This window comes from Rutidosis leptorrhynchoides, chromosome 6, assembly GCF_046630445.1.
Source record: "Rutidosis leptorrhynchoides isolate AG116_Rl617_1_P2 chromosome 6, CSIRO_AGI_Rlap_v1, whole genome shotgun sequence".
Lineage (NCBI taxonomy): Eukaryota > Viridiplantae > Streptophyta > Magnoliopsida > Asterales > Asteraceae > Rutidosis > Rutidosis leptorrhynchoides.
In genome coordinates, this window is record NC_092338.1 from 329,026,030 (window position 1) to 329,041,048 (window position 15,019).

The 15,019-nt window shown below is 33.5% G+C and overlaps 1 pseudogene; it reads left to right on the plus strand.

Moving 5' to 3' along the window:
- LOC139854708 (uncharacterized) overlaps nucleotides 1-15,019 on the plus strand; it is a 180,974-nt pseudogene that overhangs the window by 20,005 nt on the left and 145,950 nt on the right.

Sequence of the window (15,019 nt, forward strand, 5' to 3'; positions counted from 1 at the left end):
GAGGTACCGAGGGTCATAGAATGGGGACCCTTAGAAGCTGTAGAATTGGCCGGGCCAATTAGGGAATTACTTGTACAGAGGTATGGTAATTCTTCTTTTAATGACTGGGTACATTTATTCACCATACGTAGACCTGTATATAAAGTATGGTGTGAAGAATTGTTATGTAGTATAGAGTTGAATGATCGGGTAGCTAGTTTATCCGATCGTTCTTTTATTAGATTTTTGTTAGGTGGTTCGATGCGCCACATGTCTTTACTGGACATGGCTCAGGCTTTACGTATATATACGCCTGAGGAGTTAGCGTCTGCCGATTGTAGAGGATTGATACTAAACGGTAGAAAGATAGATGAAAATTTTGATACACACGGTGTGTGGAGTCAAATGACAAGCCATCACCGTTTCAAAGGGGGAAATTACTCTTATTTGGATATAGATAGAGCCGAATTAAGAGTGATACATAGGTTTTTAGCTAATTCGATTACACAAAGGGGTAAGAACAAAGAAAAAGTAAATGAACAAGATTTGTTTTACCATATGTGTATTCGAGACCCACAAAGCGCTGTAAGTATACCATATTGTGTGGGTTATTATTTATCAGCTATGGTTCGGGGGATGCGACCACATAGCATAATAGGAGGTGGTATTTTTATTACTTTGATTGGTGAATATCTCGGTGTGGATATAAGTCGGGGGGGATTATTACTAGAAGAGCCGGAACCCCGCGATACTATAGGTTTAAATGTATACCATGGTGCGAAAGTTTTGAAGAGGCGAAATAACGCCGCAGTACGATACCATGGTAGACATCCACAGGTGGAGAGAAACCAGCAGCAAGGTAATGTAGGAGGGGGGAATGAGATGCAAGAAATGCATAGGTTTATAGCTTCTCAGGAATACGAAAATGCTAGACAGAGAGCATTTGAAGATTGGCAAGTTCATCAGAACCAAATCATAGCTCATTGCCAACATATAGGTAGAAACTATATTCCTACACCGAAACCCATCTTCCCTCCTTGGTCTATAGAGATGCAGCCACCATATCCTACGTATGACCCTGCCGAAGAATTCTATAGCACTTATGGTTATGCCTGGAACCCCTATTGGTACCAATATCATCCTTAGTTTACTTATTATTATTTTTTTTTATTTTGTAATTTGTAATTATTGATACGTTTAATACTTTTGTTAATATTGTAATCATTTTTATAATTATCTAACTTTTATTCTTAGATTTTAATAATTTTTGAACGTGGGGTAATATACCAAACTTCAAAAATATGTATATATGTTTGCAGTTTATCTTATGTACACAACAGGGTAAAACAACGCATTTTCAAAGACTGGCATTAAGTTCAGCAAAAGCAACTAATTTTGACGACAAGATGCAAAATATATGTGAAATAACAACAAGACGGAATGAACAAATGATGTGCACAATTTATCATTCAGCAAATAAACGCCAATATATTTGGAAACTTTGGTAAAATTTAATCATTTTCACACAAATCACCCTCATTAATTTAAATTGTTACTGATTTCTTGCAAATGAGGGCATTGCAAGATCTTAAGTGTGGGAAGGGGTTAAATTCTTTCGGATTTTAAAATTTTTTACTTTATACACTTGGTTACCATTAAAAATACTAGTAAAGCAGTAGTTGTATTAGAATCTAGTGCTCTCTGATAAAAAAGAACAGCCCTAGTCTTATATACTGACTACCCAATTCTAGTAAAAATTTTCAAAATTTTCAATTAAATGAATTCAAAATCATGTTTATACATATTTATGAACGATAAAACTAGGTTTTAACACCGAAATTATTGTTACCTCGGAAAGGACATAAATTGAGAAACAAACTAAAATGTTAAAATTCATTTAAAATGGAATAGAGGACGATAAAAAGGAAAATAAAAGCCAAGTGTGGGAAAATTTACCAAGTTATCTTAAACATATGTCACATATATCTGTAACAAATAACTGAAAATACTTTTGCTTTGAACTAAACTAAACTGTTTTACCCAATGAAAGAAAAGAAGAGATGGATCTACACGATGAATCAATTCCATCATTAAAAGGAAGTAAAGTCTTCCGAAAAAGAAACGCGCTTCTTGATTTAGGTCATGAAGTTGTCATCCAGACCAGCTGTAGGTTGACGAAAAATCTAGAAAAGTCATCACTAAAATCAGCAGGAAATCCACGGACCTCAGCATTAAACAGGGTCGCCAAGTGGTCAGATTTATCCTAACCATGAGAAGGATTTATCTCGTACAATGGGGGGGCACCATGCAAATTAGCTGGATAAGACTAATGAATCAGATCCCCAGAAAGGATAATCTCCTTAAAGATTAAAAATCAGCTTTTAAGACTGATATTACTCAATCCTAGAGATTGACCTTAAAGATTGAGAATTACAAACTCATGGAATTCGATGATATCTAAACTCGAGCTTGAACGAGAAAATATTTTGATCAAAATTACAAACCGATTTGTTTTCTGAAAACCCTATTTTCAATGCGTTCATTACCATTGAACGTAAAATCCTAGGAATTCACCTGGAATTCATTAGGTCACCTGAACTAAATCGGGTGTCAACCGTAAGAACGGTGGTTGCATAGTGGTCAAAGACAGGACCTTGTGCCATACCGAAAAATTATAAGGGTGAGCTTTACTATTACTCCTACCAAGGATAGTAATTGCGTCCGACATGTTATAGACCATAATTAAAAGCATGTCAGGGGACATTGCCTTAACAGTTGCTTGTTCAACGCTTTCCTTTACAACCGGACGGTAGTTTGCCGAAAGGTAATATACGGAACAAGTAAACTGGACGTGTTGCTCTCCTAATACAAGGTTAGCAAGTGGGTGACACAAAACAGCAAGTTTTGAGCTAAAAATTTCAATTCTGAAACCCACCAAACCCACAAAAATATTTTGCAAACACCGGTAAAGGGTTATCCCGGAAAACTTATCTAGGGTAAAAACTAGATTTAATTTTCAAAAGATCAAATGTTTTCATAAAGATCCAATTTCCTTAATGGATCTAAATTTTTATAGTCATGTGGGGCTGTAAACCATATCGTTACTACCATTGTTTATACCGCCGTATAGAAATCACTGATGTACAAAGTGTGAAGAATAAAGAAGTGATTCTAGTATTTCAAGACAATATTGCTTGAGGACAAGCAACGCTCAAGTGTGGGAATATTTGATAATGCTAAAAACGAACATATATTTCATAGCATTATTCCTCAAGAAAGACAAGCTTTTAGTTGCAATTGTTCTATTTACAAGTGATATTCGTTTAAATAATAAAAGGTGAAGACAAAAGACATATTCGACGAATTGAAGACGCAAACGACCAAAAAGCTCAAAAGTACAAAAGACAATAAAAAAGGTTCCAATTATTGATAAGAAACGTCTCGAAATTACAAGAGTACAAGATTCAAAACGCAAAGTACAAAATATAAAATTGTACGCAAGGACGTTCGAAAATCCAGAACCGGGACCAGAGTCAACTTTTAACGCTCGACGCAACGGACTAAAAATTACAAGTCTACTATGCACAAGAATATAATATAATATATAAATAATTATATTAATTATTTATATTTTATATTTATATATAAAATCCGTCGGCAAGAAAGACTCCAAAAGATGTGAGCTGTAATTTCAATCTCCGCGACTCGCGGAGTTTGAAGGCCAAAAGGGCCGCGAGTCGCGGAGCCCCAAAAATCAAAAATCCCTATAAAGCCAACCGAATTCTGATCAAAATTAATATTCTATTTCTCTCTTCTCTCATATATACGATATATATATATATATAATTTATATTTTAATTTTAATTTTAATTATAATTCTAATAATAAGGGTATGTTAGCGAATATTGTAAGGGTGTAAGTCGAAATTCTGTCCGTGTAACGCTACGCTATTTTTAATCATTGTAAGTTATGTTCAACCTTTTTATATTAATGTCTCGTAGCTAAGTTATTATTATGCTTATTTAAAACGAAGTAATCATGATGTTGGGCTAATTACTAAAATTGGTTAATTGGGCTTTGTACCATAATTGGGGTTTGGACAAAAGAACGACACTTGTGAAAATTAGACTATGGGCTATTAATGGGCTTTATATTTGTTTAACTAAATGATAGTTTGTTAATGTTAATATAAAGATTTACAATTGGGCATCCCTATAAATTACCATATACACTCAATCGGACACGATGGGCGGGGTATTTATATGTACGAATAATCGTTCATTTAACCGGACACGGGAATGGATTAATAGCCACTAGAATAATTAAAACAGGGGTGAAATTACATTCAAGGGTAATTGGTGTAATTGTTAACAAAGTAGTAAAACCTTGGTTTACACACAGTCGATAACCTGGTGTATTCATTAAACAAAGTATTAAAACATTGTTACAATTCGAATCCCCAATTAGTTGGAATATTTAACTTCGGGTATAATAATAATTTGACGAGGACACTCGCACTTTATATTTATGACTGATGGACTGTTATGGACAAAAACCAGACGGACAGATTAAATAATCCAGGACAAAGGACAATTAACCCATGGGCATAAAACTAAAATCAACACGTCAAACATCATGATTACGGAAGTTTAAATAAGCATAATTCTTTTATTTCATATTTAATTTCCTTTATTTTATATTTAATTGCACTTCTAATTATCGCACTTTTATTTATTGTTGTTTAATCGCACTTTTAATTATCGTACTTTTTAATTATCGCAAGTTTATTTTATCGCACTTTTATTATTCGCAATTTCATTATCGTTATTTACTTTAAGTTTTAATTTAAGTCTTTTATTTATTTAATATTTTACATTAGGTTTTAACTGCGACTAAAGTTTTAAAATCGACAAACCGGTCATTAAACGGTAAAAACCCCCCTTTATAATTATCACTTCTGTCAACAATTACACCAGTTATCACTGTATGTAATCTACCCCTGTTTTGATTAGATATGAATATTAATTTACCCACTTGATCAGTTTGAATAATCAATTACCCAACCCGAATAATTAATTAAATGATTATAATAGATTCCATATGAACGTCACTAAATAGGACAACCATAATCATTATTAATTATTAGGATAATTAATTTGAAGATAGGTTCGACAGACTCCAATGAGTTGTCACTCAATTAGACAATACCCCCCATCTATTAATAGTCAATAGTCCAATTTCCACAAGTGTCGGTCTTTTGCCCAAACCTTAATTATGGTACAAAGTTCAATAACCCCGTCTTAATATTTTAGCCCAACATCACGATTACTTCGGCTCAAATAAGCATAATAATAACTTAGTTACGAGACATTAAATTAAAAAGGAAGAACATAGCTTACAGTGGTGATTAATCGCGTAGCGTTACACGGACAGAGTTCCTACTTTAAAACCCGTAAAACATTTCTTACAATAACCCAATTATTATTAATCTTAAATTAAACTTAATATTATAAATATAAATATAAATTACATAAGAAAGAAAGAAGATTGAAAAAAGGTGTATCTAAATCATCGATTTAGATGGCCTTTTATAGGCAAATGATAAATTGAAATTTTCACTTATGACCCCTAAACTATGCTCAATTAACAACTTTTTATTATTTAATATTATTCTTATTATGAATTATTTAAATATTATATTATATTCTTGTGCATAGTTGACTTGTACTTTCAGCTCCGTTGCGTCGAGCGTTGAAAGTTGGTTCATGCCTCGGTTCCGGATTTTCGAACGCTCTTTCGTACTATTTTATATCGTGTACTTTGTGTTTTGCGTCTTGTACTCTTGTCATTTTTAGACGTTTCTCATCAATAAATTGAACCACTTTAATTGTATCTTGTACTTTTTAGCTTTTCGGACCTTTGTGTCTTCAATTCGTCGAATCTGCCTTTTGTCTTCGCACTTATTTAATATAAACGAATATTACTTGAAAATAGAACAATTGCAACTAAAATCTTGTCTTTCTTGAGGGATAATGCTATGAAATATATGTTCCTTTTTAGCCTTATCAATATCCCCACACTTGAGCGTTGCTTGTCCTCAAGCAATACAGTCTTGAAATAAGATAATACAAATCACACGAATCACTTCTTTATTCTTCACACTTTGTACATCAGTGATTTTGATAGAGCGGTATAAACAATGATAGTAACGATAGAACCATTGTTGAAGGTGGTTGTGCCATCCACAGTTGCCTCGGGTTCAGGTCAACGACACTTGCAATCAAATAGCCGATTTACTTTCGGTTTCCAAAGCAAAGTGCACATTTGAAAGGCGGTTTACAGTCCCACATGACTATAAAAATGTAGATCCTTAAGGAAATTGGATCTTTATGAAAACATTTGATCTTTTGAAAATTCAATCTAGATTTTACCCTAGATAAGTTTTCTGATTTGATCCACCATTGGTGTTGCAAAATATATTTGTGGATCAATATTTTGGCTAAAAACATTTAGGTTCGTGTAATCCACTGCTATCCCGGTATCGGAAAGCACACATCCAGTTTACTTGTTCCGTATATTACCTTTCGGCAAACTACCATCCGGTTGTAAAGGAAAGCGATGAACAAGAAACTGTTAAGGCAATGTCTAATGACATGCTTTTGGTTATGGTCTTTTAACGTGTCGGATGCTAGTACTATCCTTGGTAGGAGCAATAGTAAAGATCATCCTATGATTTTTCGGTCTGGCACAAGGTCCTGTCTCCGACCATGCTATGCAACCACCGTTCTTACGGTTGACACCCGATTTGGTTCAGGTGACCTAATGAATCTTGATAAATTTTCAGGATTTTACGTTCAATGGTAATGAACGCATTGAAAATGGGTTTTCAGAAAACAAATCAGTTTGTATTTTTGATCAAAATATTTTCTCGTTCAAGCTCGAGTTTAGATATCATTAAATTTCATGAGTTTGTAATTCTCAATCTTTAAGGTCAATCTCTAGGATTGAGTAATATCAGTCTTAAAAGCTGATTTTTAATCTTTAAGGAGATTATCCTTTCTGGGGATCTGATTCATTAGTCTTATCAAGCTAATTTGCACGGTGCCCCCCCATTGTACGAGATAAATCCTTCTCATGGTTAGGATAAATCTGACCACATGGCGACCCTGTTTGATGCTGAGGTCGGTGGATTTCCTGCTGATTTTAGAGATGACTTTTCTAGATTTTTCGTCAACCTACAACTGGTCTGGACGACAACTTCATGACCTAAATCAAGAAGCGCGTTTCTTTTTCGGAAGACTTTACTTCCTTTTAATGATGGAATTGATTCATCGTGTAGATCCATCTCTTCTTTTCTTTCATCGGGTAAAACAGTTAATTTAGTCCAAAACAAAAACACCTGCAATAACTTTACAGAAACATGTGATAGATAGTTTTTAATTGAATAACTTGGTACATTCTCCCCACACTTAGTTTTTATTTATTTTTTTCTTTGCCTTTTTATTTTCTATGAATTCAAGCGTTTTGGGTTGTTTCTCAATTTATGTCCTCGAGGTAACAATAATTTCGGCATTAACACCTAGTTTCATTGTTCATAAATATGTATAAACATGATTTTGAGTTCATTTAGTTGAAAATTTTTCAAATTTTCCCAAAATTTGGCAAATAAACCAAGTGTAAATCCGAGAGAATTTATAACCCTTCCCCACACTTGAGATCATGCAATGCCCTCATTTGCATGAAATCAGACTATAATTATAAATTCATGAGGGTGATTAGTGTAGAAAAGTGATTAGAAATACCGAGTTCGCAATCATATTGTTGTTATTTCACATTTGATCTTTCGCGTCTTGTTGTCAAAATTAGTACCTTTTGCTGAACTTAATGACAGTCTTTGAAAGTGCGCTGTTTTACCCTGTTGTGTACATAACATAAAATACAAATATATATACATATTTTTGAAGTTTGGTATATAACCCCACGTTCAAAAATTAATATAATATTTTTTTTTGCATACTTTAGATCAATAAAATTAAATGATAACAAAATTTGTCGCCCCGCCCTCGGGTAAAGCAATTTCGGCTCAACGACCTAGTCTTTAACTCACGACGAATTTTAGAAATTATTTTTTAAACTTAATGAAATAAAGTAAATTTTTGTTTTTAAAATCATTCAAAACATAAATTTAAAAAGCATATTAATTTTATATAAAACCTACTAAATAAAAAGATTCAGAATGGAGGGAGAAAACTAGTTCTTTAGTGTCTGCTAGCGGAAAAGACCAATCGGATTCCATTCTCGGAACTACACGAGAACAGAACAACTAACTCTAGATAACATTTTCCTTTTAGAACATTTGAATCTCCCCACACTTAGGTAGCTGTGGTGTCGAAATTATGATTAGCTTCATCGTCAATTTCTCTTGGTCCATAATCAACTTGCATATCTGTGACTTTTTCTTTAAGCCATTGGTCGGATTCATGTGTTATATCCACAATTTCAACTAGCTTTGCCTTTTCTTTAGGCGACAGATTGGATACTAATCGGTTAAATAACTTAAAGTTCCCCTTGGTTCTAGCATCGCGAATCCGTTTAATAAGTTTCTTCATTGAACTATTAATAACGGGATCATTTAATTTCGTATCAACAACGGGGTTCTTTGTTATCATGTCATCATTAGGTGTTACTTCATTTTCCCCACACTTAGGCGTTTCATTATTGTTAAGCACTACCGTTGGAGTTGGTAAAACCACATGGTTCTTACCAATTGTTTTTACTGGTTCAACGGTTTTGGCTGGTGGAGATTTAGACTTTCGAATCATAAAGGTGATCGATTTGTTACCACTACTAAGTGTCATTCTTCCATTTCCTACATCAAATAACGCCCCGGTGGACGCAAAGAATGGTCGACCTAAAATTAGAGGAACGTTTGGGTCCTCTTCTATGTCAATGACAATAAATTCGACTAGAAAGGTTAAATTACCTACTTGAACGGGTAAGTTGTCAGCAATTCCAACTGGGTGCTTAATGGTTTGATCAAAGAGTCGAACACTCATATCCGTTGGACTTAACTTACCTACACCTAATCTCTTATATAAGGAAAGAGGCATAACACTCACACTTGCACCTAAATCTGCCAGTGCATCATACATGACACAATCACTAAGTAGACAAGGAACAATAAATTCACCCGGATCACCTACCCTAGGTGGAGGTTTTGGTGGAACTGTATTCACCGGGTTTACTTCTACGGCTTTTGTTTCTTGTACTTTCTTATTCTTTTTCTTCTTCTTCTTTCCAGAAGTATCACAATCTTTATTACTTATTACTTGCTCATACTCAACTCCTTTTCTTGGAAACGGGATGGGTGGTTTGTATGGTGACACCACTGGCTTTACATACTCGGGTGGTGGTGGTGGTGTAAATTCTTCATTGTTACTCTCATCTAAAACCTTCCCATCTTCTGGAGCTGGTTTTTCAGAATTTGTTGAAACCATATTAACATTCTCATTCCGAGGATTTACTTCAGTATTACTCGGTAACTTTCCTTGTTCCCTCTCACTCATTATGCTAGCAAGAGTACCTACGTGTTTTTCTAGATTCAAAATGGAAGCTTGTTGAGTTCTTAATGACTGATCAAACCTATCATTTGTTTGGGTTTGAGATGTAATAAATTGTGTTTGAGATTCAAATAGCTTTGCCATTATTTCTTCTAGATTTGGCTTTTTCTCTTCGGTTTGTTGTGGTGGTTTATACAAGCCAGGTCTTTGTTGATTGAAAGTGTTGGTTTGAGTCGGTTGGTTATTCGGACCTTGTTGGTTGTACGAATTATTGTTTGGTCCATTTGGATTATAAAGAATGTTTTGATTTCGATTGAAGTTTAGCCTTGGCGGTTGATAATTATTTTGATAATTATTTCCCGGCCTTTGGTTCATATAGGAAACATTCTCACGTTGTTCCATGGTTGGTTCAATGTAACAATATTTCAATAAGTGTGGTCCACCGCATAGCTCACAACTGATTCGTATTGCGTGAATATCTTTATTCATCTTTTCCATTCTTCTTTCGAAAGCATCTATTTTTGCGGAAACGGAATCAAAGTCATGGCTAGAATCGGCTCTAGCCGCTTTAGATGATCGAAAGATATCTTTTTCTTGGTGCCACTCATGAGAGTGGGATGCTGTGTTATCAATGATCTTGTAAGCTTCAGTTGCGGTTTTCTTCATAATGGAACCACCAGCTGTTATGTCGATGTCTTTTCGTGTAGCAACATTGACACCTTGGTAGAATATTTGTACTATTTGATAAGTGTCTAAACCGTGTTGAGGACATCCTCTCAACATCCTTCCGAATCTTGTCCACGCCTCATATAATGTTTCATTTGGCTTTTGCGCGAACGTAACAATTTCTCCTTGAAGTCTCACGGCTTTAGATGCCGGAAAGAATTGTTTAAGAAATTTTTCAACTAAAACATCCCATGTGTCAATTGCCCCTTCAGTTAACGATTCTAACCAATCTTTGGCTTCTCCCTTTAAAGTCCAGGGAAACAACATGAGATAGATCTGCTCATCTTCCACTTCTCGGATTTTGAATAGTGTATAAATTCTTTTAAACGTACGAAGGTGTTCGTTAGGATCTTCATTCGGTGCACCACTGAATTGGCATTGGTTAGTTACCATGTGTAGAATTTGTCCTTTGATTTCATAATCTGGCGCATTAATGTCTGGCTTAATAATGGCGTGACCTTGGCCCGTGCGTGTGGCTCTCATTCGGTCTTCCATACTTAGAGGTTCTAGATTTTCCATGATTGGATTTGTTGTATCCGAATCACTAGAGGATTCTGATTTAACGGTTTGTGGTTCAGGAGGAATGATTAGTGGTTCTGGATCTTGGAATTGTCCCTGAATATTCTCCGGATTCTCAATTGTGAGGTCGGGTTCAAAAGATGGATTATCGGAAATTTGAGTTGGAGTTCTTGGTCGACTAGATGACGATTCTAAAGAAAAATCGACGGCGACAATATTGGCTAGATCTCTTGATCGAGTTATAGGTGGTGAACGTATGAAAGGTGGTGAACGTTTTACTCGGTGCATTCACTGAATATCCTATTAGTTTTTAAAAGGAAAGAAAAATTATATAAGTTATCCAATTAATAGACTTTTCTGATTTTGCCCACGTTTCGAATAGCCAAAAGATGCAGCAGAGGGGCAGGATTCGTTTGGTCTCAATATAATTGAGTACTGTTTGGCTCCAATAACCCGGTCCACGTACAAATCCAACTATTACTACGAACCAGAAAATTTTGATGTCTATCAATTTAACCACTTAAAATAAATTTTCGTAATTTTAAGAAATTTAGATAAGAAGTAGAATAAAAATCTTATCCTAAAACTAGAATAGCGAGAAATAAGAAAGAAAAAGATTGCGCGTCGAAAAAGGTCGAAAAATAAAAGGTCGAAAAATAGGCGACGAAAAATAAAAATAAGAAAGGAGCGCGAAAAACGGCGTCGCAAAATTCTAAAGCACATAAATCTTAGTCTAAGGAATAAGCACTTAAGGGATTTTACGGCAACGCCTAAAAATTCTAGAAGTAAAAATAACTATGGCAAAACTAAACTTAATACTAAAAGTTGCGACTAGAGTCTAAAAATCTAAAGGTAATAAAACTAAAAAAAACATTTTTTTTATAGACAAAATCTTAAAAAAATATATATATTTTTTTTTAATATTTTTTTTTTTTACGTTTTTGTTTTTTTTTTTTTTACTTTTTTTTTTTTTACGTTTTTTTTTTTTTTAAAACGATTTTTTTTTTACAAATTAATAATTTTTTTATAATTATTATTTTTTTTCAAAACTTTTTTTTTAATTCATTTACTATTCATGAATAGTAAATGAAAAGAAATTAATTAATTTATTATTCACATGAAAGCGATATGATAAAAATTATTAATTACAAGTTACATAATATACCCCTGAAGTATTTAATAAATACGACTTTTTAAAACTTTACGTATCAAATTTTGATTCTAAAATATTATTATATTATTATATTCTATTTCAATATTATTATATTATTCTATTTCAATATTATTATATTATTATATTTTATTTCAATATTATTATAATTAAAAATATAGCGTTTTAGCGCTCCCCGGCAGCGGCGCCAAAAACTTGATGATGTAGCGTGAGGGTACGAAATAGTATTATTTTTACTAGGAAATACTACAAATTATGACACAAGTTTTATTAATTTACGGATGGGATATACCTAAACCTTGCTACAACACTATAGGCAGTGTACCTAATCGTAGAGTAGTGTAGTTTTTAGTAAGTCCGGTTCGTTCCACAGGGAGCTAGTGATTACGTACTATATTTTTATAAAACTATATTTATATAAATATATATATATATATATAAGTAGTAATATTATTATAAAAGGGGGGGTTTTTACCGTTTAATGACCGGTTTGTCGATTTTATATTTTTAAGCGTAAAGATAAATGACAATAATTAAAGTGCGTAAAATAAATAAATGACGATAAATAAAATAACAATAAATAAAATTGCGATAGAATATGAAATAAAAGGATTATGCTTATTTAAACTTCCGTAATCATGATGTTTGACGTTTTGATTTTAATTAATTGTTACTCGGGTTAATTGTCCTTTGTCATGGTTTATTTGATACCTATCTGGTTTTTATCCATAATAGTCCATCGGTCATAAATATAAAGTGCGAGTGTCCTCGTCAAATTACCCTTATACCCGAAGTCAAATATTCCAACTAATTAAGGATTTAAACTGTGACGCAGTTATCACTTCTGTCAACAATTACACCAGTTATCACTGTATGTAATCTACCCCTATTTTGATTAGATATGAATATTAATTTACCCACTTGATCAGTTTGAATAATCAATTACCCAACCCGAATAATTAATTAAATGATTATAATAGATTCCATATGAACGTCACTAAATAGGACAACCATAATCATTATTAATTATTAGGATAATTAATTTGAAGATAGGTTCGACAGACTCCAATGAGTTGTCACTCAATTAGACAATACCCCCCATCTATTAATAGTCAATAGTCCAATTTCCACAAGTGTCGGTCTTTTGCCCAAACCTTAATTATGGTACAAAGCCCAATTACCCAATTTTAGTAATTAGCCCAACATCATGATTACTTCGTTTTAAATAAGCATAATAATAACTTAGCTACGAGACATTAATATAAAAAGGTTGAACATAACTTACAATGATTAAAAATAGCGTAGCGTTACACGGACAGAATTTCGACTTACACACTCAAACGATCTCTATCATAAATCTTATTATTATCATAATTTAAAATTAAAATTAAGATTATTGTTATATCTTATTACATTAACATTATGATAGAGATTTTTAGATATTGATATTGATAATAGATTTTTAGGATAGAAAAAGGGATGCTTTTAAATTGATCGATAATCATCGCCTGTTATAGGCAAAATATGAAATTGAATTTTCATTTACGACCCCTGAACTATGCTAAATTAACAACTTTTTATTATTTAATATTATTCTTATTATGAATTATTTAAATATTATATTTTATTCTTGTGCATAGTTGACTCGTAATTTTTACACCGTTGCGTCGAGCGTTGAGAGTTGACTCATGTCCCGGTTCCGGATTTTCGAACGTCCTTGCGTACTATTTTATATCGTGTACTTTGCGTTTTGTAACTTGTACTCTTGTCATTTTTAGACGTTCTTCATCAATAATTTGAACCTTTTTAATTGTATCTTGTACTTTTGAGCTTTTTGGACCTTTTTGTCTTCAATTTGTCGAATCTGCCTTTTGTCTTCGCACTTATTTAATATAAACGAATATCACTTGAAAATGGAACAATTGCAACTAAAATCTTGTCTTTCTTGGGGGATAATGCTATGAAATATATGTTCCTTTTTAGCCTTATCAATATCCCCACACTTGAGCGTTGCTTGTCCTCAAGCAATATAGTCTTGAAATACTAGAATCACTTCTTTATTCTTCACACTTTGTACATCAGTGATTTTGATATGGTGGTATAAACAATGGTAGTAACGATATGGTTTACAGTCTCACATGACTATAAAAATTTAGATCCATTAAGGAAATTGGATCTTTATGAAAACATTTGATCTTTTGAAAATTCATTTTAGCTTTTACCCTAGATAAGTTTTCTGATTTGATCCATCATCGGTGTTGCAAAATATATTTGTGGATCAATATTTTGGCTAAAACTTTTAGGTTCGTGTAATCCACTGCTATCCCGGTATCGGAAAGCACACATCCAGTTTACTTGTTCCGTATATTACCTTTCGGTAAACTATCGTCTATTAAGGCAATGTCCCGTGACATGCAGATGATTATGGTCTTATTAACGTGTCGGATGCTAGAACTATCCTTGGTAGGAGCGATAGTAAAGATCATCCTATAATTTTTCGGTCTGGTACAAGGTCCTGTCTCCGACCATGCTATGCAACCACCGTTCTTACGGTTGACACCCGATTTGGTTCAGGTGACCTAATGAATTCCAGGTGAATTTCTTAGGATTTTACGTTCAATGGTAATGAACGCATTGAAAATGGTTTTTCAGAAAACAAATCGGTTTGTATTTTTGATCAAAATATTTTCTCGTTCATGCTCGAGTTTAGATATCATCGAATTCCATGAGTTTGAATTCTCAATCTTTAAGGTCAATCTCTAGGATTGAGTATTATCAGTCTTAAAAGCTGATTTTTAATCTTTAAGGAGATTATCCTTTTCTGGGGATCTGATTCATTAGTCTTATCAAGCTAATTTGCACGGTGCCTCCCCATTGTACGAGATAAATCCTTCTCATGGTTAGGATAAATCTGACCACTTGGCGACCCTGTTTGATGCTGAGGTCCGTGGATTTCCTGCTGATTTTAGTGATGACTTTTCTAGATTTTTCGTCAACCTACAGCTGGTCTGGACGACAACTTCTTGACCTAAATCAAGAAGCGCGTGTCTTTTTCGGAAGACTT